This window comes from Myodes glareolus, chromosome 8 (assembly GCF_982192425.1).
Source record: "Myodes glareolus chromosome 8, mMyoGla1.1, whole genome shotgun sequence".
Lineage (NCBI taxonomy): Eukaryota > Metazoa > Chordata > Mammalia > Rodentia > Cricetidae > Myodes > Myodes glareolus.
In genome coordinates, this window is record NC_142033.1 from 10,400,913 (window position 1) to 10,427,297 (window position 26,385).

The 26,385-nt window shown below is 46.0% G+C and overlaps 1 protein-coding gene and 2 long non-coding RNA genes across 5 annotated transcripts in view; 2 read left to right on the top strand and 1 right to left on the bottom strand.

Annotated features, from left to right (window-relative positions):
- Positions 1-26,385, top strand: part of Rasgef1b (RasGEF domain family member 1B) — a 509,760-nt gene that overhangs the window by 323,395 nt on the left and 159,980 nt on the right. The gene's annotated exons all lie outside the window — the stretch shown is intronic.
- LOC125395192 (uncharacterized) lies at positions 1,691-8,899 on the bottom strand. Of its 2 annotated transcripts, none has more exons than XR_015002637.2 (3): positions 8,582-8,896; positions 6,033-6,136; positions 1,691-1,945 (listed from the first exon to the last, which is right to left on the bottom strand). It is a non-coding gene; the product is annotated as an uncharacterized LOC125395192 (long non-coding RNA). The 2 variants fall into 2 exon arrangements; XR_015002638.2 differs by lacking the exon at positions 1,691-1,945 and adding an exon at positions 3,910-5,873 and having other exon boundaries at positions 8,582-8,899.
- Positions 22,649-26,185, top strand: LOC146893764 (uncharacterized). Its single transcript, XR_015002640.2, has 2 exons — positions 22,649-24,141; positions 24,844-26,185. It is a non-coding gene; the product is annotated as an uncharacterized LOC146893764 (long non-coding RNA).

Consider the following 26,385-nt stretch of genomic DNA (forward strand, 5'->3'; position numbering starts at 1 on the left):
ACCATCCAGGGGAACAAACAGGACTAAGGGGAGAAGAAAATGGAAGTTACAGCGGGGAAATAAGCGCCCAGTACACTAGACATTTGTATAAAAATAGTGACCTCATAGAACTCAGCACCCTATTAGCTGAATATATGCTAATGAAAAATATATGTATATATATATATATATATCCATTGGTTTCTATGTATGAATATATGTAATATATATTATATATATTTCTCATGAGTGACAAAGTAAAAGTTTGTCTTTACTGGTAAAAGTCTGTTCCTTTGTCTGCTGGTGGTAGGCAGAGTCTCCCACCATCCATTCTGTCTCCTTTTCTTCAGCTCCTTTCTCCACTCAGTTAAAGCTTCTGCCCAGTGCTCGTATTCTGAAACTCCATTTTCATTTCTGCACTCACAGGGAAGAAAGTTCCTGATATCAGGGGGACCTGGGCTCAAATCCCAGCCCTGCCCACGTTCCAGCATTAGAGATGAGTGTTCAATAAACCAAGACAAGAATTGATCATGCAAAGGTGTAGTGGGGACAAGTGAGGTCACGTAGGGAAAGAACCTGGCACTGGAGCCGAACGTGCATGGCGCAGAGACCGTCTGTGTTGTCATTCCTGCAGGAAATAGGTTGTCAGAGGCAGAACTTCCGCTCGGAGACACAGCAGCGATCTAAACGAACACAGCCTGTGACAGCAGTAGGTTTTCGATAGTAGACATAGACCCTCAATATGTGAATTTTCCCACCCTCGAAGAGCAGAGGAAGCCCTGAGTGAATATGCACTGTTTGACATGGGCACAGCCATGTTAAGAACCCAAGGCCTCAGACTCAGGGGAATGGGCAAAGCTCCTCCACTGGAGGAGGCTCAGAGGGACGGCAGGCCTTCCTTCGATCAAGTGTGGATGTCGGCAGTGTATGTAAAAAATAGCAATGGCAGCTTCCTTTGCCTGAGGTTTCTTGCCTATAGAGACCAGATAACTCCTTCCTCTGTGCTGTACATAAAAAGCACACTGAGCTCCCAGGCTTTGCACAGAAGGTGCCGCCCCATCAGACTGGCGCATGGCCTGCCTGACTCCAGCTTTCCGACGCACGTGTCTGTGTGTCTGTCCTTTCTTCATTCCCTCGCCACTGCCGTCAGGTTTGCGGGACCCACCAAAACAGGACCTCATGGATTGGAAGCTACATTTCTTAACTTGTGGGGCTCCTGGAATGGTGTTTTGGTTCTTAAATGATTCATAGATCATTTTCATGAATAAGTAAATAAATATATTTAACTCTAATGCATGGTGGCAAGAATCTATAATCCCAGCTGAGGCAAGAGAGTCAAGTTTCAGGGCCAGTGTGGGCTACAGTGTGAAGTCCTGGCTTAGAAGCAAAATGGTGGCCTGCTGTACTAACTGCCTAAGCAACATCTCCAGACATCCTTACTGATGGCTTCTGCATTCCTGCAATAGTCAATTGAGTCCCTAAACTACAACACATTACTAGACCTTTTCTTTCTTTTTAAATTGAATTTTGTTTCATATATTTGATCATATTTTCCCTCCTCCAGGCCTTCCCTAACTCTCCCGACTTCCCTTCCCACCCAGCTTAATGTTCTTTTTCTCCTATTCTCTTTTTAAAAATTCAACCAAACAAAAAGAAACAACCCCCCCCAAATCCACAAACCAAAAATAAAAACAAGCAAGTGAAAGACCAATAAAGATAAAAAAGAAATGTAAGACAAAGCAAAAGGAAACAAAAGTCCATAAAAATACCACTGAGTTCATTTTCTGTTGGCCAACGACTCCTGGGCGTGGGACCTGCTCAGGTCCTGTGCAGGCTGCCACAGTATCTGTGAGTTCACGTGTGTAACAGTCCTACTGTGTCTGGAAGACACCATTTGTCTGGCGTCTTCCATCACCTCTGGCTCTTACAATCTTTCCATCTCTTCTTCTGCTTAGATCCCTGAGCCCTGCGGGAAGATGAAGACATTCTTTAGGCCTGAGTGCTCCAAGTCTCTCACTCTCTGCCCATTGTCCAGTTGTGGGTCTCTGGGTTAACTCCCATCTACTATGAGAGGCAGCTTCTCTGATGAGGGCTGAGTGAGGTATTGGTCTATGGATAAAGCACTGTGTCATTGGGAGTCATTTATTGCTGTGCTCCTAGAAGAAGAAGAAGAATAGTAAGTTTTCCCCTAGAACCGTATCCTGTCTAGTCTCAGGTCCTTGCCACGTTAGCACTGTCAGGTATGGGTTCCACCCCATGGAGTTGGCCTTAAACCCCATGAGAAAGTGGTTCTGCCATAATATATGGGCTTCGATGTCAGTTGTTATTCTAATGGGTCTGCCTTAATGTGGTTCGTGGTCTTTTCCCCTTGCAGCTTTTAATATCCTTTCTTTCTTCAGTGCATCTAGTGTTTTGGTTATTTTGTATTGTGAGCATGTTCTTTTCTAGTCCAATCTATTTGGTGTTCTGTGTGCTTCTTGTACTTAGGCAATCACGTCTTTTAGATTGGGGAAGTTTTCTTCTATGGTTTTGTTAAAAATATTTCCTGCGCCTTTGAACTGGGTTTCTTCTCCTTCCTCTCTCCCTGTTATTCCTAGGTTACATCTTTTCATACTTCCAGAATTCCTGCTATTTGTCCTTGGATTTGGCATTCTTTGAACAATCTGTTTCTTCCACCTTGTTTCATTCATGACTTACAGTCTGTTGCTGAGATTTCTGTTTGTCCTCCTAAGATTTTCACGTTCACTTTTATTTCAGTTTGGATTTTTGCTACTGATTTTATTTCTACTTTCATGTCTTGAAGTGTTCTCATTATTTCCCTCAACTCTTCATGTTCTTTCTCATGGTCTTCGTTAAGATATTTATGCATAGCCTCCTTAAGGTCCTTAAACATATTCCTAATTGCTAGTCTGAAGTCCTTGTCTTGTGCTTCAGCTAGATTGTATTTCTCAGAGCCCATTTTAGTAGAGTTACGGCACTGTGTACTCTCCATGAAAGGAAAATTCAAGTCCCCATATTTGAGGAATAGAGAAGGGCGTCGGTGAAGGCAGTAATATGTCAAATGTTGAAAACGGTCTTCTCTCTTTAATGTGCTATCGCTTACGGTAGCTTTCCGGTTGGTGTTCCTGTCACAATATCTCGGCATGGGAATGAAGGGCACGTGCGCACTGTACAGACACCCACCCACCGTCAGAATCCCTTTACTACCGGGCACCAGTCCAAACAACAGTCTACACCCTAGCAGAGGACTGTGGCTAAGAGTGAGAGGTCAACCATCTTTTTTTTACAAGTCTGTTGTGCTAACCTTCAGTGGCAGGAGACCCTAAGAGATTGTAACTTCTAAGCTGGGGTTAATGGTACCTGGGTCCTAGAAGGGGAGATAATGGCTTTCCCTTCTACCTCCTCGCTTTCCACCCCAGCCTCCCCAATCACTCACTCTTCCCACTGTCTTTTACCAAACTTGCCAAGGTGCTGCTTCTCTGCAATGGAGGTCCCCATGCCTTGACCTGAGATGCTGGGATATGAATTCCTGATCCCTGGACCCCTTCATGTATGACCAATGCCTAGCATGAAAGAAGGGCAACAACAACACTTGAAAGGGAAGAGCTGGGCAGCTGGGCGGGGAATGGACATCAGAAGACATTGCAATTGTTTTGAAGCTCCCTGTATATAACCAACCTGTGGGTTCATCCATCCATGCTGTATGAAGTTACAGTAGCTGCACTCAAAGTAAACACACATCTTCAAGGCAAGAGCCTGTGCCCAGTCCGGTCACTTGTCATTCCCAATAGTCTCTCTCACCTCGGCCCTGGGAAACCACTTCCCAGCTCTATAGAGCTTCCTATTTTTGGCATTCTACATCAATGGCGTCATATAATTTGTGATCTTTTGTGTCTGATGTACTTTTGACATTTTTTCAGAGCTGAACCATTTGTGGTGTGTATCAGTGCTTTATTCTATTTTGGTGGTAGAATAGTTTTCTAGTCGATAGATTTCCATCGCTTTCTCAACTGACAGAAAGTGGGGGCTTTTCCAATGTGGGTATTATAGATGGTACTACAATAGCATTTGTACACAAGGTTTTTATGGAATTTGTCTATTAATAGTTACGTAATTTTTTAGACAAGCAGTTTTCTCAGCATATTGGAGAGTAAACATATGTTTCTGTATCCCTGAGTTCCGGGTCAATAAGATATCCAGAGTGTTGCTCTCGAAGTCTTCTGTGCTACTAAATATTCTTCCCATCACTGTACAAGGGGGGAGTCCCAATTTCCCATATCTTTGCTAACTTGTACTGTCTGTCATTCCTGTCTGTATTGTATGGTAACTTATTGTATGTTTGATTTGTGTTTTTTAATAGTTGGTATATGAAGCATCTTTTTATGTCTTTATTAATGGTCTTTGGAAAAGTGTCTATTCAAATCCTAGCATCATTATTTTAATCACGTTATCTGTCACTTTATTACTACGTTCTTTTTAGACTCTAAATGCAAATCTGTCCGGTATTTAACTTATAAATATCTTGACCATTCTGTGCTTTCTTTAAGAAATGTATTTGTGTCCACATGATGCATGGGGGCACACACTACAATGCACATGTGGAGGTCGGAGGACAAGTCTGTGCACTTGGTTCTCTCCTTCCACCTCAGTGTGGGTTGGGGGCATCGAACTCAGGTCTGCAGACTTGGGTAGCAAGTGCTTTACCTACTGAGCAGTTCACTGCCCCATCTTCTCCCTTTCTTGTTACATGCTTTGAAGTATAAAATGCATTATTTTGATGAAGTACAGTTTATTGTTTTATTTCTTTTGTTTCATGTTCTTTGGGTGTGCCATGTAAAAAGACTGCTCCGTCCATGGTTACAGAAACTTATTCCTATACCTCTGTTGCTTAGGTTTTAGTGGTTAAGCTCAGGCCTGAGAAAGGGGAATCAACTTCATTCTTTTGGGATTTGTGCATCTTTTTTTTTGAAAACTTTTTTTCTCTCATTTAACTGTTTTTGAAGCCATCAATAATTTGTATATCACACTGGGTTGCTTGTCTTTAGCATGAGAAGATGACAAAGGTTTGGTAATCTTATAGGACAGGCTGCTACTGCTTCCTATCATATTTATATCCTTACAGCATTTTGAGCCGGGTGTGCTGGCACACACCTGCAACCCAGCGTCGCAGGCAGAGCTGTCCACTGTCAGCCGGTCTGCAAACACTGCGCACTGTTTCTTTAGCACACAACCCTGTGGGGTTATGTGGCTCAGTCATTTTACCTCAATTCTCCGTACTTATCACTGGGTTTTGGCAGAAGTCCAGGAGTCTGGTCCATTCTGACTAACTCAGAATCCTTTTCAAAAGGTATATCCTTCCGCTGCTGAGAAATTAAAACAGCCGCCCTTCCTGATGGTGACCAGGGGTCAGGAATCAGAGTCAGAGGATGGAATGGTTCCCTTCCCGTCCAGGCCACTTTGTTTAGCGACCCGTGAGGAGCATAAGCTGAGAAGAGCCCGAGGGCTGGCCAGCTGGGGCTGCTGTCTTTTGAAAGGGAAGGCAGGCTTGGAAGCTGCCTGGCACAGGACCCTCTACCTATAGACCTAATAAGAGGAGGCTGTGGAGTAGATCTCGTCTCGGCTAGCAAATGCTTTGTCTACTCAGCCACCTTGTTGGTTCCAGGTTGGGTGAACCTGCAGCCCCAGATATTTCCACCTCTGCCCTGGCCTGGCCGTGGTCTCAATTTGGACACAAAGAAGGAAGGAGAACGGGATTCTTGGACTGGAACTTGTGGCCCGTTGACCCCTCCCCAGGCCTTGAGTCTCTCAGCGATGCCTTCTGTTGTGGCATCTCCCGTATAGAGGACGAGGGAGGGACATAGGGAGAGATGCGGTTTCAGTGACCCAGCGGGAGCCTAGAGAAGACAAAATTTGATCTGCTCAGATCATTTTTGCACATTGTTGTAAAATCTTAGCTGTGGGTCTCTTTTCCCTGTGACTGCTGCCCGGATAAGTCAGCCAAGTAACCTGAGAAATTAATTCTGCTGACACTTTTGTGAGGCGCCTATACTTACGCCATTTGCATAACTTGCACCAACTTCTGCTCCCTTCTTCAGCGGTGCATTTGGCCCATCTCTATGCCAAAGATGAGAGCTCACCTTCCTGGCATTGTCTCTGCCTTGAAAGTGAATATGTGAATATGTGGTTAAAAAAAAAGGCACAAGCAAATACCCACCACCCGGTGTGCGGTGCGGTCGTGCGCTAGAGCGCTCACCTTTGTGAGAACTTCACTGTGCTATTCACCGCCCCTTTCTAAACCTGCAAGGCTGGGAGTTCCAGCCCTCCTTGAATAAAGGGTGCTCTGGGACTCTAAGTACTCACGGTTAAATATGCAAATGCAGTGGTCCCCGAAGGTATACAACAATACTCCTGAAGGACGCTCAGGAAACTGTTGCTGCAGCGAGGGAGGCAGCACTGGATTGCGGTGGATAAGACCAGGAATGGTGATGGGCCTAGCCAGAGGGTCAGCCCTGCAGTTTCCCGACCCAGAATGCGAATGCAATCCCTGCAGTGCGACACACTGATGTGCCCACCTGCCCGCTCTTCAGCTCCGTGTCACTGAGTAGACTGCTACTTTCTTGCCTACATGTTCTGGTAAGCAGTAGAGGAGTCAGGGAGATCTTGAGTATCAGCTTAGTCCCTGGCTTTCATTTCCCTTTCTGCTTTCCCTGTGATCTAGATTTGTCTGAGTTCCATCCCTAGGACCATCTTCTATCCGCAGCTTTTTTCCTCCTGGCTAAACTTGACCTTCTTCTTGTTATCCCCATTAATATTAATAACAGCCTACATTTGCTTAGTACTTGGTAGCGCGGAAGATGCTGGGTGATTCTTACATGTTATTTCATTTTGTTGCTATAGTAACCGCTGCAAAGGGGACATTAGAATGGTCTTTGTGGAGGCAAAAGCGAGGTTTTGAGAGAATTTAAAAACATGCTCATAGCCAGACTGGTATGGGGTGCAGGCAAGGTTCGGAGGGGCCTGTGGGAGCAGCTCTGTCCAGCTCAGCATTACCAGGGATCTACCAGGTGCCGTGAACTGTCTACCAGAACTGCCTTCCTTGGGCCCATGGACTCTTTGCTGTCTCCCCTGCCCGTCTGCTGTCCATGCTGCTATTCCCTCAGCTAGGAAACGACATCTCTCGGCCCGACTGACTCCCAGGCAACTTCAACCTCACTTCCTTGGAGAACCCATCTTGGTGGGGGCCTCCCATCTATGCACCCTTATTTCCTTGATCATCAGCATTCATGACAATGTTTTGTGTCTATGCCCATTATTAGACTGTAAGGGGTTGTGACATTTTGAGTTCCGAATCCTCAGGGCCAAGTTCTGCTCCTGCACAGATCCCTGGAGGAAATGGGCTTAGCGGTTGCTTCTAGCCTCTGGATCTTTTCCAAACCCGTTCTATGTGTGATTTCCCTAGTCTCAGTCTTCTGGACTCACTGGCTGTGTGTGTGTGTGTGTGTGTGTGTGTGTCTGTGTCTGTGTCTGTGTCTGTGTCTGTGTCTGTGTTTGTGTGTGTTGCTAGGAATGTAACCCAGGCCTTCTGGACCCACTGGCTGTGTGTGTGTGTCTGTTGCTAGGAATGTAACCCAGGCCTTCTAGACCCACTAGCTGTGTGTATGTGTGTGTGTATGTGTATGTATGTATGTGTATGTGTGTGTATATGTATGTGTTGCCAGGGATGTAACCCAGGCCTTCTGGACTCACTAGCCATGTGTATGTGTTTGTGTGTGTTTGTGTGTGTGTGTGTGTGTGTGTGTGTGTTACTAGGGATGCAACCCAGGGCTTTGCCTGTGTGGCAAGCACTCCCCTGTGAACTCTACTCCTGGCCTTCTTACTTGGGATTCTGTTTTGCTAGGTTAAGTCCAAGGATGGTTTGTCTGTTTTACTTGTTGGTTTACTTGCTTGTTGATTGTTTGTTTGAAGTCAGTATCAGTATGTGGGCCAAATGAACTTTGACCTCATGATTCTTGTGCTGCGGTTTCTAGAGTGATGGAATTACAAACTTGGGTCACCCACCCGGCTCTAGGTGAGAACGTAACGGAGCCCAGGTAGGAAGACCAGCAGTGGTGGAGACTAGAGACAGAAGCTCCCTGAGAAAGCATGTGGGGACCACTGGACTGACAACTGTGGTGGGGGAGGGGGACTCGCTAGGCTGTACAAACTTAATTTCTCTAACCTTAGGGTAATTGCAGGAGAGTCCAACCTGCGGCTAGTGGGGTCCTCAGCCTACTTGATAGAAGTAGATAGAAGAAATGTGGATTTTTTTTTTTGGAAAAATAATAGAGACATATCCATTCCTTGAATGCTGTTCTTGATTAAACATTAAGAAGAACTAACTTATGAATTTAAAGCGAGCACAGATATCTCTAGGCCTTACACACCCTCCTATGATTACATTCTGATGGTGCCTGCAAGGTCCCGGAGGCAAACACACATCATGAGGTCAGTTTGCTAGCTTCTGAGGTTATAGTTCCCTCTGTCCTTACTAAAATCCCAAGACATGGTTGCCCCGCCCACCTCTTCCTTCTGTGCATCAGGAAGCAAAGGTTATGCAACTCACCCAAGACCGTGTGTCTCCTCCTTGGCCCAGATAGAATTTGAACTCAGATCTGTCTGAACCCTGAGTCCAGTGTGACTCGGTGTCTCTTTCCGTGTGTCACGGCCTTGTTATGGGCCAGGACCTCCTTGGCACAGTGCAGCCCTTTCACTTCCTCATTCCTTGTCACCTTAGCGAGGCAGCTGGATCACAGAAAGCAGGAGGAAAGGGAGGCTCAGCTGTGACAGGGCAGCGGTGCAAAGGACACTTGGCTGGCTTCTCTTTGTCAAGCAGAGGAGAAGCCTCTGCTAGACGGCAGGTGTAAAAGAACGGGAAACCTTTCTGCTCTTCTCTCACCGTGCTGCTCACCAAGCAGAAACGGTTAGAAACGCTCTGGGTCAAAGAACAGACCTGCGTTTACTTTTTTTTTTGTATCCAAATTTTGTTTTTCTACATCCAGAAAAATATTCCATCTAACTCAACTAAGAACCCTGGACTCATAAATAGATATCCCCCGAACATAATCAAAATGATAATTTCCCCCTCTGGGGCTAGACCAGCCCCGGTGGCCCAACTGCAATTACCGTCTATCTGCCAGACAACTGTGCTATCTCATTTTGTCAATCCATACTAATTTTCAGCAATGCAAAGAGTGTGGTGGAGCCCCTCCCCCCCCTCTTCTTGGCAGCTCAAATCCTCTCAGTCTCCAGAGGCAAGCCTGACTGCTGGAAGCCAAATGGAATTTGCAATTCCCATGGTGGCCTTTACCGTTGTTGTGCAAACACCACCCTCGTAGGTACCTGCCTAGGGAGCAGCATTCAAGGCTGTACAGTGCCTGGTTCAGCAAGGTCAGGACTGTGGCAGCCACCATCCTAACCAGGCCACAGAGCCACTGCCCCTTTCTTCGGAAGTGCTGCCTCCAAGGTCAGCTCCAGCTGCAGAGTGAGTCTTCACTACATAGGGGATAAGGGGAGGAGGCTGTCAGCGTTCCCTGGAGTGCTTCAGTGTTTTAGGTGTGCCAAAAAAGTGGGCCCATCGATGACAGAGGCATTTCCTGTTCTTGATCCCTTCTGCAAACGGAGCACCGTGTCACGAGGTGGGTGATGTAGATAATTACACGGTGTGCGGCAGAGGCCCATTCAGAGCTGTCATCAAGAGGACTCCTGATGACAGGCAGGTCAGTACTCTATTTCCATTGTCCAGGGTGCTGAGAACGTGGCATCCGGGCCCTGTTTGTTGGCGCTGATGAGGTCAGCATTTGATCACTTCTAGGATAGATATATATATAGTCTTTGAATGATTTATGTCACTTTATTCCGTGATTGCCAGCACTTCTGTGGCACAGAGAGCAGGGGGAGGGGAAGCAAGCTGAAACACAAATACAGCATCACCTCATAGGCAGTTTTGCTGAATCGCTCGCTCGCTCGCTCGTGTGGAGTAGGAAGTTTCACGCTAGTAGCTGTGACGCCGTGGGCTGACTTTTGCAGAAAGGTATATTTAACTCGTTGCTATCACACTCTCTCCTAGAATTGCCACAGAAGGAGCTTTTCTAAAAGGACGTGAGGCTGGAACTCAAACTTCTGTGCTCTAACTGGAAGTTCCACCAGGGTCCAGGCCACCCCGCTGTTTGACACCCCCACATCTTCGAAGCCGAGCTGTCTCCCCCTCACTCAGTCTGCTTCTTCTGCTGTTCTCTTTCCCTCCTAGCTCGCGAACACACCCTTAGCCTCCTCGGCTAATTCCTAGCTTCTGCCTGCGGCTCTATGGTGGGGGTGGTACCCCGGACATACAGTTAACCTTTCTCTGTTTCATCCTTCTGTTCCCCAGAGCTGTCCCCATCCACTTAGATGCAGAGTCATTTATTCCTGCACAGCTCACAGCCTGCTGGGTGTTAACACAGAGATGCCTACTAGGCATCATAGATTTAATTAATTAAAAATGGAACTAAATATTATTTCTCCTTCTAAGTCCTCCATTTTCACAGTTGCTAGCATTATTAAGAATTCTGTTCATGGCATGCATTCTTTGAAAAGAAGTCTGGGTTTGATAGGTCCAGCTATAAGATACGTATGCTCTTTGCTCTGATTTGAGTCTGATCTGTGTGGCTCCCGTGGGTCTATTATGGTTGGAGGTTTGAGTCCCTCAGTGGCTCTCCAGCGATGCGATGAAAGCGTTAGGGCAGGGAATTCCGTGGGAACGTCCCTAGCCACTGGAGCTGGCATGTTCTGGGTGACCCTTCACTGCTTCTCAAGTGGCATTTCACAGTTCTTATGAGAGGATTATTATTATAAAAGAAACCCATTGGTCCCCACACAGCTCTCTTCTCTTCCTGGGGTCCCACAATCGCCACCCACCATCCACCATATTCCAGCCACCAGGAGGCAACAGAGTCAGTGAGTGCCCTTCAGGGCTGCAGTGTGTCATTTGGGGCCTGAACTTCTTCATGTGTCTCCTGTATTTTTAATTTTAGTTTATTTTATTTTTCCCACCGTAGTGAAGCCCACTGTTGGTCTCAATCTCATTACAATCACAGCATATTTCTGTAAGGTCACATGTGTATGACATCATTTGTGCTGGCTGGAAACTGATAGGGTGAATGTCCCTCTGGGGAGATGGGTGTTGGCAAACACAGCCACTATGTAGCTCTTTGATATGAAAGATGTGTTCTGTGTTGTATTTTGAAGTACAAAAGCACCTTGCAAATTAGTGTAGTTAGTAGTAGCGAACTCTACCTGTGTCTGTGTGCTCAGGTGGACGCAGGAAAGGAGCCATCTCATAGACTTCACACTGGCTCCCCGGTGGGGCAGGGGTGTGGAGGAGCAAGCATGTGCTACCTTTGTAATACATAAAAACCACCCCATTGCTAATCATCCCGCGTTTCTTGCTGCTCACTCCAGGAAGAATGTCAGCCTCACTGGCTGTCCTGCGCTCCTCCTTTGGATGAGTCATTGTGTTCGGGTCTATGTCCTCTAACCTACAAAGTCACCAAGGGCAGGGACTGTGTTGTGTATCTTGTCACTTGGACACCTCTTGGAACACATAGTAACTGACCTGAAATGAGGATTTAGTGTGATTGTTTTATGTTTCTATTGCCTGGGCAACTCATGACTTTTTCTCCTAACTCACAGATATCGCAAATGCCTTACCCAAACCCTCACCTCACACACAAACTCCCCTCTTGTTCTCTGGGAAATTTGTTCTTGGAACACCGTGTGCTCTCCTATCAATTCCAGGGTCTGGTGTTTAGTCTTTTGTGTGTATTTCTCCCATTTCTGCATCCTGCATTTGGTGTCCCTGTATTCATTCATATCACAGTTAAAAAAAGAAGTCAAAAATAGCATCTGTAACAACCATGATGATGATGCTAGTCAGAGAGCTGATGCCTGCTGTGTGTCACTGGGAAACATGAAACATCACTTTGATACTAGCACCAAACTTCCAAAAAGTTCATCAGAGATTGAGTGGGGAGCCCCTTCTAGGAAAACAGCTGCCGTTCTCCAGAGAACCTGTCACCCCGCCTGCAGCCTTCTTCATACCCCCGCCAGACACTGAATACAGACATACTGGACCGACCTTTGTGTGAACCTCAACCTGCTGACTCATGAGTTTGCTGGCTCAGATCCAGCCATTTTTTAAGACTCATGGCTAATGCCTGAGTCTCCTGAAAGGGGTGTGGTCGACGGTCAGCCAGACTTGATGGATACGTTGTTCCACCAGTCTTTCTGTCAATCCTCTGTGCACTCACTGCCCTGTGCTGCATTCCAGAGCTTTGACCAGCGCCGATTGCGCATCTGCCACTGGCCAGGCATGGTTCATCAGACTGTACAACACACAGCGTAACCAGCCATGATGTCACTGACATGCAGAGGAGCCGCAGCACAGGATGCCTTAAAACAGGTTCAGTTAAGTCGTCAAGAAGATATTTGTATCCCAAGAAGATCACAGGCTAAGACTTCAGAGCTAACAAGTGTCCAACCCTCTGCTGGTTCTCAAAGTCGCCATACCCCTCTCTTGCCGCTTCACTCATGGAAAAGGGGGACACGTGCTAATCCACAAAAATGCTGCTTGTCAGAGAGAGGATTTTGTATTCTGCTAAACTCTACTGATAAGAAGGACTGAATAATTAAAGTAATTATAATGAAAATGTAGTGCATACACACAGTGGAATTTTATTCAGTTATAAGGAAAAAGAAAATCATGAAATTTCTAGTAAAATAGTTAGACTGGGAACTTATATTAAGTTAGATGATCCAGATTCAAAACAACAAATACAGCATGTTCTTAAATATCTATCTATCTATCTCCTATCTATCTATCTATCTATCTATCTATCTATCTATCTATCATCTATCTATCATCTATCTGTCTATCTATCTATCTATCTATCTATCTATCTATCTATCTCCTATCTATCTATCTATCATCTATCTATCATCTATCTATCATCTATCTGTCTGTCTATCTATCTATCTATCTATCTATCTATCTATCTATCTATCTATCAATCATTTATCTATCCATGGCCGTGAATGTGCTTCCTGAGCATGAAATCAGAAAGGGGAGGACTGGAGAGGGGAAGTGGTGTAAGGAAGGAGGGAGGATAATGGCACACACGTGACGTGAAAACCGTTTCTGGAGGTGGAAGGGCTCAAGGAGAAGACAGGTTAATGGGGGAGAGTGGAAAGATGGGTCAACAAAATGAGTTCTGTTTGAAAATGCCACGAAGAAATGTGGTTCAGAGATCATGGAGGACGAGTGCCAAACAGTGTTGTCTGGACATCACATGACCACTGCACTCCTCAACTCTCAAGTGACTATGATTGCCTGTGTTCACCCCCACCCATTCCTAGCAGAGGAACTATTAACTATTGATGAGGAGGTACTAACTATTGAAGCCTTCCTGGGGAGGAAAATTCAGGTTTCTCTAAGCCTCTGGTAGGCTGACTAGGTACCTATGGAAGGCCTATGAGTAGATGGGCATCACAAATTGAACTCAATGATTTATTTGGGGAAAAGAAAAAAGAGGACACAACTTTGGGAGGGGTGGAGAGGTAAGGGGTAGATCTGGGAGGCACTGGCAGTGGCAGTGGGAGGAATATGTCCGAAATATATTGTATGAAATTTTCAAAGAATTAATAAAAATATTTTATTTTAAAAGAAACATGATACTTTGTATAATTTAATTTAAATACAAAGTTTAAATACAAAGAGTAATGGACAGGGAAGATTTCAGACCCTTCGTGATGCTCATCTGTGGACAGCAATGATGTGGCAGCTGGCGGCCGACAAGCCCCCAGACAGAGAGCTCCATAGCGACCGCGCCTCTCGAACCCGGACCTTTCTGCATTGTTTTTGCTACTGGTATTGAATTTTGTTTTCAAGGTGACGTCTTGCTAGGTAGGTCCGGCTGACCTCAAACTTGCAGTGAGCCCCCTACCCCTGCCTCCTGAGTGCTGGGATTGCAGGCATACACCCTCACACCAAGCTTTCTTTGAATTTTTCAAGTTGTGGATATTAAACTAGTAACTATCACAGGGCTCTTTCCCCCTTGCTCATATAGTAAGCTGAGCATGGTCTACTTATTCCAGCTGGTCAGGCGTTCTGTTGTAGTCAGACTACCGGGGTGGAGGAGGGGAGGAGAGGAGACAGTGTCTATTGTACATCTTGACTCTGTTGGGAGCTACCTCTCCACCTCATGCAGCAAACACTGTGAGTGAGCCCAGTCTCCAAACAGAAGAAGCTAGTGGGGCTTTGCCCAGGGAGAGAAATTAAAAAATCAGCCCATAAAAATAAATGAATCTGTTTCCATAGTGAAGGGGATTTTTTTCCCTCTATGTTCCTGTGTTCCCCATAGACCCCTCAGGCAGAATAACAATAAACTTGAAGAAAACGTTTTATTATCTTAATGGAGTCTTAATTTAAAGTCAAAAGCCTTTACACGATCTACCCAAGAATACCGCTGGCCATAACTTCTGGTGTTGAATTCTTGCATAGTGTTGCATGAGGATTAACATATCTGAGAGTCCACACAGCAGAGAGAGAGAGAGAGAGAGAGAGAGAGAGAGAGAGAGAGAGAGGCGGACAGAGTAGGGGGGGCCTCAAGGGGTGATGGGTCTCTCCTGTGTTTAATTTTTCACTAGTGAAGGAAATGTACACACATTATCATCTGCCAAGTGCGAGTCTGCACCAGTGGAGCCTGCGTGTAACACTACAGGGCTTCCTCATTGCCCCCTAAATCTTGTTCTGCAGCCACAGGAAAGAACCCTTACCAGCAGCAAAGCCGGAGTCTGTGCTCTTTAGCCAACACCCAGCTCCAGGGACCCTTTGCCTTTTGGCAGACTGTGGCTGGACCTGCTTCTGCGGTCACACTAGTGAGGTTCACAGAGCCCTGGCCACTGTCCTTTAACAGTAGACTGTAGACACAAAGGACCGGGAAGAACAAGTTCCAGATTCCCAGACAAAAGTGTCCTCAGGTGCACGTGAGGAACTGGGATCTCACTGGGAAGACAGGGCTGGTGCAAAGACTCTGTGTGTACATGGGGACCCCACAGTCTTTGTGGAGTGGGGCCAGTGACACAGGGAACTTGCTTTAGGACTGTCAAAAGCTAAAGTGAATGGGTCATCTCAGTGGGAATTCCTAATTCTTTTCTTTAATTCCTTATGTGGGTGCCTATACCCCAATTTTCTTGGAAAGTTTGAAGCCTCTGTCTATTATTCCAGGATATCTACAATTGTTACACCTTCCGATTCCCAAAAGTTTGAACAATAAATACTCAGGACAGCCTACTCATAGTTCACGGTCATAAAATTTAGTCTTTCACTATGGATGCTTTTTGTATTTCTTTCCATAATTACATATGTGGCTTCCTACAATGACTCATGTGTTTCCCCTTGACGTGAGTACTGCCAGCCTCAGCTGTTTGAAAGCTAATGACAAGTGAGACCATGAAGGTGTCTCTCAAGATGCAAAATGGAGAACGAAGGGCTTTCTTCCTCCTTGTATGTAAACCTGAGTTGTATGATGACCCATCAAGTAATTTTATCATTTATAGACTTTCGGTAAAAGTGTAATCACAAATGACACTCTTGTGATAGTAAGGAAGTGTTTATTTAGGCTTAATGCAAGAAAGAATGTTGAGTGGGTTTTGTTGCTAATGTATGACAGTAGGGTAGGTAAGGGAGAGAAAGAGGATTTCAGAGATTCTTGTTTTCTCTCATCATTTGAGTTTCTCTTGATTGGGAAGCATTCCATGTTGGTTATAGAATATTCAGAAAGAGAAATGCAGGAGGAAAGGGGAAGATAGAAGATAGGACATCGCTGGTCTCCCAGACTGACAAAGATCAGCCCTTTGAGCTATAGATCCTCAAATGGAGCACTGTACATGAGGTCCCAATGGTTTATTGTGATGTCACAACTCCAATGTATCATCACAGTACTCTGTTGTGACATCACCCTACTCTACTCCACAGATGCGCTGTTCTATTGTGACATCACAGAAGTTACTTTTAAAAACACGTGTCATTATGCCATCACTATGGAGCATCATGATGATTCTGATGCCACAATGGAGCATAGTGATGTCACAGTGGATCATAGTTATGTCACAGTGGAACATAGTGATGTCACAATGGGGCATAGTGGTGTCACAGTGGAGCATACTGATGTCACAGTGGAACATAGTGATGTCACAGTGGGGCATAGTAATGCCACAGTGGGGCATAGTGATGTCACAATGGAGCATAGTGATATCACAGTGGGACATAGTGATGTAACAGTGGAACATCTTGATGTCACCGTGGAGCATAGTGATGTAACAGTGAAGCATGGTGATGTCACCATGAAGCATAGTGATGTCACAGTGGGGCATAGTGATGTCACAGTGGAGCATAGTGATGTCACAGTGGAGTACAGTGATGTCACAGTGGGGCATAGTGATGTCACAGTGGAGCATAGTGATGTCACAGTGGAGTACAGTGATGTCACAGTGGAGCATCTGGATGTCACAATGGAGCATGGTGATGTCACCGTGGAGCATAGTGGTGTCACAGTGGAGCATAGTGATGTCACAGTGGAGCATCCTGATGTCACCATGGAGCATAGTAATGTCACAGTGGAGCATCCTGATGTCATGATGATCTGTGATATCATAATACAGCATTGTATTGGCACAGGAAGCTGTGATGTCACCAGGCAGCATTGGTTTGTAAAACAATAATGGAGTACTGATGTCACATGCACCATTGTGAGGGTACAAAAGAGAACTGTGATGTCACTCCTGTATTGTAGTATCACTGGGGAACTATGATCTCACAATCTCACAATGCAACATTGCCTTGGCACAACTGAGCATTCTGACAGCTCAGTGGAGAGTCGATGTTGTCAGGCATCATTGTGTTGCACAGGGGAGCACCGTGATTTCCAGTTGAGCTGTGATGACATGGTGCACACTGTGACATCACAGTAGGGCATGTCCTGTTTCTCACGTACTCACGCTGTGCGAAAGTGCACCTGCATGCGCATTTTCTGAGGAGCAGTATCATGTGAGATGCTTTGGGAGGGGTAGTATGGTAGCCATCGGCAAGTTTTTCTTATAGGGTAGCCTGTGTGACTTATCTAACTGGCAAGTTGGAGATGTCAGGTGTGTAGCGTTTATGTAAAGACCTCAAGGGGTGAAGGAGGAATTGGAAGAAATCATATAAATAGCTTATATTGTTTTATTTGGACCTAAAAATATTCTTTCTAAGACAATTTTGCTCTTGCCTGAGTTTTTGTTCCTGACGATTCTGAGCCCACAGTTGGGAACACTGGAGGTGGAGCCAGAAGATTGGTATATAAGTGTGAATCCATCATTTTCTGCTGTTTGCCAACTGAGCTGGATCTCCGTTCTCTGTAAACCTGTCTTATCACCATGGGGGTCTTGATTCTTACCACAAAGCATCGGCGTGCAGGTAAAATGAAATCCGAAATATCCTCCACAAAACCTAGAAACAGCACAGTGTCTAGAGGCAACCAATAGAGAGGGGCTGATTAGAGAGGTGTGTTGACTGGAGATTTTTATAGAATGGAGTAGTTGGTAGGGGGAACCCAGGATTTGGAATGTAAAATATTTGAAATTAATTTTCATCAGTCCTGACTGCTTATAATGTACTTTGTTTAGCCTGTTATTTTCTTTTCATTTCTTATCTATCTATCTATCTATCTATCTACCTATCTATCTATCTATCTATCTATCTATCTATCTATCTGAGCTGGAGTTTCCTCATCAACCACCTGAAATGTTACATGAAAAATATTTGCAAATGAATTTTCATTGATGATGATGATGATGATGATGATGATGATTTCCTTGTTAGTAAATGAAAGAAGAAAAGTAGAAGAAAATCTCAGTTCTGTCCTACAATGCAAAGACGGAGGAGGGAAGTGTTTCCTTACTTCTCAAGTCCTTTAGTTTGTATTGATACTGGACAGATTCACTATAAGAGTTAAAAGCATAAGCAAGAGTACCGCTGAGAGGTAGACAGACAGAATTGCCGAGGGGCTGGGCAGCAGATCAAATGCTGCAAAGCCACTGTCATAGGCCACCAAGACTGAGAACTATTTCTAAGTTTGTGTCCGCAAAAGGAAGTCTTTGGAGAAGTGCACAACCAATCTCCCTTACTCAAGGGGCCTGGATAGAAAACCTGCTGCTACGCAGTGCTCATGAGGACAAGAAGACAGACAAGACCTAGAAGTAGACCCACTGGATGGGGAGGGGCTAGGCCACCTCCCTGTTGGCTCTCTGTAAGGGAAGCAGCTCCCCTACCCCAAGGTCCTGAGTATTTTCCAGCAGAGCTCACAGGTAATAGTGCTCTCAGCTCTGCAGGGGCAGGGCCTGTGGTTTCAGATGCCTGAGATCTTGGGATTTGGGGCTCTGGTGCCTTGTCTTGTCTGGGGAGCTGCAGCAGGGGTCCCTGTCTCCTGTCTCTGGTTCTAACCTTCCGCAAGCTGGTTTTTGTAGTCTGGCAGCTGCCTGAACTCATTCTCAACAACAACAAGTCACCACAGAAAATGTCAGGAAATGACCTCACCTATCAGTTCTCCTTTCTGTGGCCTGGGGTCGCTGGACTCTGCTGCTCAGCATCTCATTAGGCTGATGTCTTGATATCAGCTGACTGAGTTCTAGCCTAGAACGTGGGGGCTTGTTCCAGATTCATCTAGGTTGCTAGCAGCCCCTTCCCTTTATAGGACTCACTCAAGATTCTGTTTCCTGACTGGCTAGCTGTCAGGGAACACTCAAAATTTTTACACACACTATCTCAACCCACCACCCAGCCCACTTCCTCACATACTTACCCCACAGTCTGTCTCTCTCCCTACATCCCCATCGCCTCTCCCCACCACTACCCTACCAGGAAGGGTCTGACCTGTTTCTCACTAAGACAGCATCCCTGCTTACAGTCACTCCACCTGGAACCTTTATTACCTCCAAAACAATAATTCATCCACAGAAATAAGTTAATAAATTAGTTTTAAGAGCTGAGAGCATGTGTGTATATATTCGTGTGTGTGTGTGTGTGTGTGTGTGTGTGTGTGTGTGCGCACACACACACGTGGGCACACATGTGTGCACGCATCTGTGTGTACATTCATCCATTCAGCCGTCTGGGACTCTAGGGCACCACCTTAGACTTTGCCTACAGAGTCAAAATACATGTTTAAAGCTTTCCAAAGGGTTCACATTCTTCCTACTGAAGGACACCATGATCCTAACCTTAGTGTTTAAGACTCTGCACAGTCCAGCCTCTGTGCACACTCGCCCTCACTTGCTCTGTGCCCTGCCCAGAGAGCCACAGTGCTCCATTCGTCCCTTTATGGCCTTGTATACTGTAGAGTCTGACCTCTGACCTTAGCTGATGTCCTTCTCTGTACTTGGAATGCCTTTCCTGTACATACTCACGAGAAAACTCTTTGTGAGCCAGGACTAGTTTCCTTTCCTCTGGGTGCCCTTCCCTGAATTCACGACAAACATATATTGATCACCTACTAGGTTCTAGGCACTGGAAGAGATACAGCGATCCCCCTTCCTCTTCCTCCCCATCCTTCCCTCCATTTCTTCCTCACTTCCTTTCTCCTCCCCCTTCCCCATCCATCTCTGCACTCTTCTTCCACTGGAAAGAGAGAAAATCAAGCCCTGAGACCTGTCAGATCACAACAGCACTATGAAGAGGGGAAAGTGACGTCATGAGACAGGGAAAGTGACGTCATGATGCAGTTGTTACCCTGTGTGCCATGAACTCAGAGTCTGTCTGTGATGGGCAGCTGAGCGGAGATGTGAAGGAAGGGAGGGGGCAAGCACTACAAAAAAGGTCATTGCCCTTGCTGTCTCTTTTGTCCTCGTGATAGCCGGATGAATGGATGAATGAACAACAACAAAGCTCTACAGGTGAAACCGCCAGGAAGTACAAGGGCCCTGTGGTAAGGAAGTCCCTTGGCACTCAGTTAATTTGTGCCTGGTCTCATAGAAACATTGGACTTTTTTTTCTGGGAAGAATGCTATTCATTGGAAATTGAGGAGGAAGAAAAGTGGCAGCCGAGGTTCAGTTCCTGGGTAGGTTCACTGCCAAGCAAAGCAGGGTGTCAAGGACCAGGAGAACAGACAGGTTTCATGTCAAGGTGTAAGTCTCAAATATCCCCTAAGCCCAAACAGGGACTCTAAAGCAATGGAAGCATAGCCAGTGGGATAGCCTGCACTCACCGATGAGTTCAAAGAGATGTGGGCAACCTTGACACCTCCCCAGCTCTAGCTGCTACCTACGTTCTCATCCTCAAGACAATTTTACACTTCGAGCCTGTATTGCCATGCTCTTATTTCTTTGAAAATCATGCCGTACAGTCCTGTCTTCTGGGGACGATTTCATGTTTTCCTGGCGTGGCCAGGGAATCAAATGGGTAGAGCAATTGCAGAAAGGAAATTAAAACAATGTGGCTTGGTCTTTTGGTGGGGATTTGGTGGGGTTTTGGTGGGTTTTCTGACTATAAAGACAAGAAGTAAGACTGTCAAGGGCACTTGACAGAGCGTGTTTGTCTGGAGGCTTGGGTTGGTCTAGCGGCAGGAGGGCGCGTAAGCCAACATGCTCTTTTGCTACAACTCCACAGACCAATAAACACACCAGTTGGTCTTCTCTGACCTTTTCTCTTCCCGATGTCAACTTTGCTTTTCTTGCTTTGCTATGTAGCCTTTTCTGCTGACTCAAAGTTTCTACCGCCTCAAAACTTTGGTTTGTCGTGCGCCTAAGAACCCGGCTCCGTGGTGGCTCTTCGGGTTCATTAGCTCGTGTGCTCTGTCTGACTTGATTCACGTTTAAGAGAGAAAATGCAGCTTTCCCAGTTCATCTTTTTTTTTCTTTTTGAATACCTATAAACTACGGGATTAGTGTGGCTCAGCTGTCCACCATTAGCCTAATTACCAGAGCCAGGAGGAGGGGAAAAAAGAAAAGAGATTGTAGGGTTACAGTGTGGCTACTCAAATGCCAGGGTTAAGCGTGGCAAAGGTTCCTACAAAGGATGGAGTCGGGGAGCAAACACTAACTGACATCTCTAATCTGGGGAATGAGATGTGTCACTGAAGGGGAGTTGAGAGTTACCCGAGAAGCTTAACTATCTGCCAGTATTAAAGACCAAAAGTCAAGAGCAGTTTGTGAGGGGAAAATGGAACCAGTACTTGGGAGCCCAGCAGAGAGCAGATTGCAGTAGGAGGAGGCAGTGGGCAGTTGGGAAAAGAGTCATAAGGAATATCTCAGATGGTGACAGAGCTGTTTCTTCACAGACGTTACACCTGCCGTTCCTACTTTCTTGGGCAATGGGCCACGTCGGGCAAGTTCTCGGGGCTGTATATGCACAGAAAGCTGTGTTAGACGGTGCGGAGCTAAGACTGAAGGGAAGTTGGGAGCTTATCGTGTGCTCTAATGACCTGTTCCTTTTCACTGAAGGCTCGTTGAGGGTCAGGCAACACCATAGACGGTGGGAATGCAGCCTTCCTTCCTCCTCTGTGAACGTCATGTCTCCGTCCCATTACATCCCCCCCAAAGCACTTTTCACTTTCTGGTTGGTTGGTTTGTTTGTTTTGTTTTGTTTTGAGACAGGGTGTCTCTGCTGCGTAGCCCCAGCTGTCCTGGAACTCACTCTGTAGAGTCTGACCTTGAACTCAGAGATCCCCCTCCCCCGCCTGTCTCCCTAGTGCTGGAATGAATGACACACACCGCCATGCCCAGTGTACTTTTCCCATTCTGAAATCCTACCTCTTCCCTACCTGTTTTTTTCTTTTTTTGTTTTGTTTTGTTTTAACTTTACTTTATCCACGACCATGAAATCTATGGTCCACGAGTGCAGAAATCTTCTGTCTTGGTTTCACCTAGTGTTGAATTTGCAACATTTAGAAGGTACCTTGTTTCATAAATACTTATGGGATATTCTGGGTAGTGTTGTGCCAACTTGACACAAGCGTGAGCCACTGGAGAAGAGGGTCCCTGAATTGAGAAAATACCTCCGTGAGGTCAGGGTGTAGGCAAGCCTATAGAGCATTTTCATAAGTAGTGATTGACAGGGGGGAGCACAGCCCATTGTGTGTGGGGGATTCTATCCCTGGACACCATGGCCTCTGTAGCAGTTCCTGACTCTGGGTTCCTGCCCTGTTTGAGTTCCTGTCCTGACTTCCTTCAGGGATGACTGTTGCTTTTTGTCACTGTGTTTCATCCCAGCAGCAGTGACCTTGACTAGGACACTGGATAAGTGAATGTTGTCGTTCATGTGTCATTTACACAGGAAGGAAGAAAGAACTCACTCTTGGGGCCTAAGCGTGTCTCTGGAGTTCTGATTTGCCCTCTTTAATTTGGAGTAAATACGTCATGTTTTCAACATGTTTACTGATATGTTAGTCGGGGCAGGCTGCACGGTGCCACAGTAACCCATGATCCCCTAAGATCTGAGTGCCTCAACTGGACAGTGGACACAGTCACTCAGAAGCCTAAACTGGCGGAGGTGTTGCCAGCCTCCTCTGACGTCACTGGCTCAGCATGAGACGTCAGAGCTTGAGGTCTTAGGGAAAGATGCAATGCTAGCCGTAATGACCACCAGGTTTCCTTCCAGCATCTTTACCGAGGCCATTATGACGTCAAGGGAGGCTGAGAAGGCTCCAGGGTATCCAGCAACGAAAGGAGGAGCAGCTGTGGTAAGCACACTGGTCTTGCTCCCACCCAGCGACTGGAGTAGGCTTTGAGCCAAACTGCGGAGAAAGCCAAGAGAATGCAGCAGTGACTTTTTAGGTTAAGTTGGATTTAGCAAAGCTTGAAATAGACTTAGAACGGAATAATGATAATTACATGACTCTTACTGCGTGCGTGTGAGTAGCACTTAAAGTGTTATTTTGTTTTTCAGTAAATTAGATGGAAAAAATAACGGGGGGGCTGGACGTGGTCACGGGCCCATTCGAGTGATTCATTCGGGACTTTGGCCGGCTGCGAGGTCTGTGTCCACACCAGCACCTCTCCATGCTCGGTCTGGGTCTGTTTTCCTTCTTTAAACGTGAAGACGCTCCAGCAGAATGCACCTCTCAGAGCAGAGATGTCCGAATAAGCCCACCTCTCAGGCGCCATTACGTAGGAGAAGGAAAGGCTCCCTGCCTTGGAAGACAGTGAACCATGGCGTTTTCTCCTGCTGTGGAGCGAATTCCACCGTAGCAGCTCAGTCACTGACCTCACTCAGGTTTGGCAGAAGGCGTTGGGTGGAGGGTCAGGCCCAGCTTTCCTAAATCACCCTGATCCACCTGAGAAATACGTGAACAGCCACTGCGTTTGTCCATCTTCTGCTCCTCCCAAGTGTAAAAGATTCCCATTTCTGGATGGACTAGTTGATACTCCGATTCAGGCAGATGAGAGGAACAAAGTATGAGGCACTAGCTTCCACTGTTAAGCTATACCCTCATTGTAACTAACTTTATAAGGTGTAAAAAATGCACATGGCTCAATTCAGAAAGCGCTGACAAATGTCTTCATTCATCCCTGCCTATTCCGTGTGAGGCTGAGTGGAGGATGCCAGGGACGAACCGGCCAGCAGGATTTCTGTCCCCACAGAGGGAATCCAAAACCCTTGTGAAAACAAAACCTTTCCAGCCACTTTATTTGCACATCCCCACCCCACCCACATTTTTTAAACTAGAAGTCGGCGCAGCTGAGCAGAACTCCCCAGCCGCGCTGGGTGTCACCGGTTTCCAGATCACAGCCCTTCGAGGTCAGGACACGCACAGAACGTCAGCATGCAGACGGTATAGATGACAGAAAGCAAAGGCACGTCCACGTGTATGACGGCGATGTCCCCTGACTCAACACCAAATCCATCCCCTTCAAGTGTGCCGGCAGCACACACCAAGAGTAACCATGGCAGCGAATCGGCTCAACCTGCTTGCTACAAGTTTACATATTAAGCTGAATTCCCAGATGGTGAGGAAACTGGCGTTACCCAGATTCTAAGTTTCTGCCAAAACAAATAGACTTCAGAGGCCGAAGTCAGAGCTGTCAGTCAAAGAGCAGAGGGCGTTTCCTGCTGAAAGGTCAGTGAGCTAGCTCTTCCTTCCTGTGGGTTCTGTCCTCACGCTTCTTGCTGTACCTGCCGTGATTGGTGGCTGGCACATGAAATTCTTGTTTTCAGGTCAAGCAGAGGCCAGGTAGAGTTAACGAAAGAATGGGGTGGATTAGTTTCACCTGTCTCTTCTTTCTCCTGTCCACCCGGGCAGGAGTAATGTGACAGCTACACTCCAGCATCAAAACGGGAAGTGAAGGGGAAGTGTCATGTTTGTGTTGTTAACCGTCTCTGAAAGCTGCGCTCAGGAAGAGTCACTGAAATGACACGGTGAGGACCCAGTTGTTAGGGGCAAAAAAACTAAGCACAAGGCTAAAAGTGCGTTTGACTGGAAAAGGCATGTGAATACCAGTTTTAGAACAGGCAACAGTGCCTCCCTCATTTCCTGAGTTTCATAGCTGAATTGCGGTGGCGGAGGGAGGGGGCACTTTCCAAGCCTCAGTTACTGTCTTCCATCAAGAGCATCCATCCTTGACAGACCTTTCTGTGGTGCAGAAGTCATCTTTAAGATTCTCCATTACATCCAGGGACACCAAAGGAACATTTCCTGCCCATCCAGAACACAGCAGCTTGGAGACCTTTGAATAACGGGTTAAGGTGGTGCATTTCCTGGTGGTACAGCTGTCTTTGTGCCTTTCCCAGTGTGGGATAGTAATGTGCTTCCTGCCTGCAGCCTGAACAGAGGTGCATGGAGGTGCATGGAAGTGCATGGAGGTGCATGGAGGTGCATGGAGGTGTATGGAGGTGCTCAGCTTCTCCCGCCAGAATTTTCAAGACCTCAGTTGTCCACATTGTGAAGGCGGGAGTGGACTCCTGGGAGCAGCAACTGGTCTGCCTGCAACCTCTACACCCTCTCAGCAGCCCAGCCTGCGGATAGGACACCAGCAAGGAGTGCGGGCTTGACTGTGGTCTGAAAGACACGGCTATTGCTTCTCCTAAGGCTGATTAATTACTTAATTTGTACCTGGCAAGTTTATGCAACACTGTAAGCAGCAGGAAGCGTTTGGCCAGCAGGGATTTTCAGAGAAGGGCTGGTTTGTGCAACAATGTAATGAAATAAGCCCGCAAAGAGAAACGTTTTTGCTCTTCTTACTCCTTGGTTCTGCATTTCCTTCCTAGCTGAGAAAAGCCTTTTCTTAGGGATTGACCCTGACAGCTGATGTGGGGAGTGGATTCCAGGGTTGCCTTTTGACCTGCGAAAATAGCCTCCCAGGATCAAATCTAGTCAGTTTCCCAAATCTTGTGACATCCATTTTGGAATCACAGAAACTTAAGACTCAAGGGAAATGCCCTCCAGGGCTGAAATCCTCTGCTTCTGGATAAAGCGACGCTGGAGCATTTATCATGGGTCAGGTCAGGACCAGTTCGTGCCAGTCCAACACTGAAAAGTCAGCAGCCACATAAAATGTGTCCAAAGTGTCCTCAGTGCTCGCCAGTCAATCCTCGTGTGAACCCATCAACCCCAGAGTCTGTGATATCCCACAGGTTAAATCAAGACAGTATTTGATAGAGGGACTCAAATTCAGTATCTAAAAATTAAACAGAGCAAAAATTGATAGCGAACCAAATTGTCTTTTCTCTCTGTGGTGTACGTACAATGATAACCTTGACTCTTTGAGGAAGAGACCCGAATTTTGATGGCGAAGAGGTGTTAGTCCTTGTTCTAGATGCATTCTGAATTGGTAGTGATTTAGGGACGAAACTATTTTATGGGTGTGGGTTCACCCACTATTACCTAACACTTCTATTTTTTTTTAAACCTCAGTTGGGATGCACATTCCAACTGAGAAGCTTCCAGTAAACTCGAATATTTACAATTTGTTGTGTGCTCTACTCCCTGGGATGTTTTTTCTTGCTAATGACACAACTGTCATGCTGCCTAGAATATTCTACATGGACACAGAACAATATAGAACTCTGAAATGTGGTTAGTGTTGTTTGCTCTTATTTGGAGTTAATAAAACCGATTTCAAATGCCATATAATAAATTTATCAATTGTTTTCTTCATCTTAAAGAGTTGGCGTCAATGCTGGTAAACAATATGGTCTTTGGAATCAAACCATTTCTAATTCCTGTTTTGTAATTATTTATAGTTGATTTTAATGAACTCACACCAATTTTTTAAATACCAGTTTTTTAATCTCAGTAGATATTAGTCACATATACTTCATAAGCTTTTATCCAACACAGAATCTATTCTAAAATTAGCCAGTA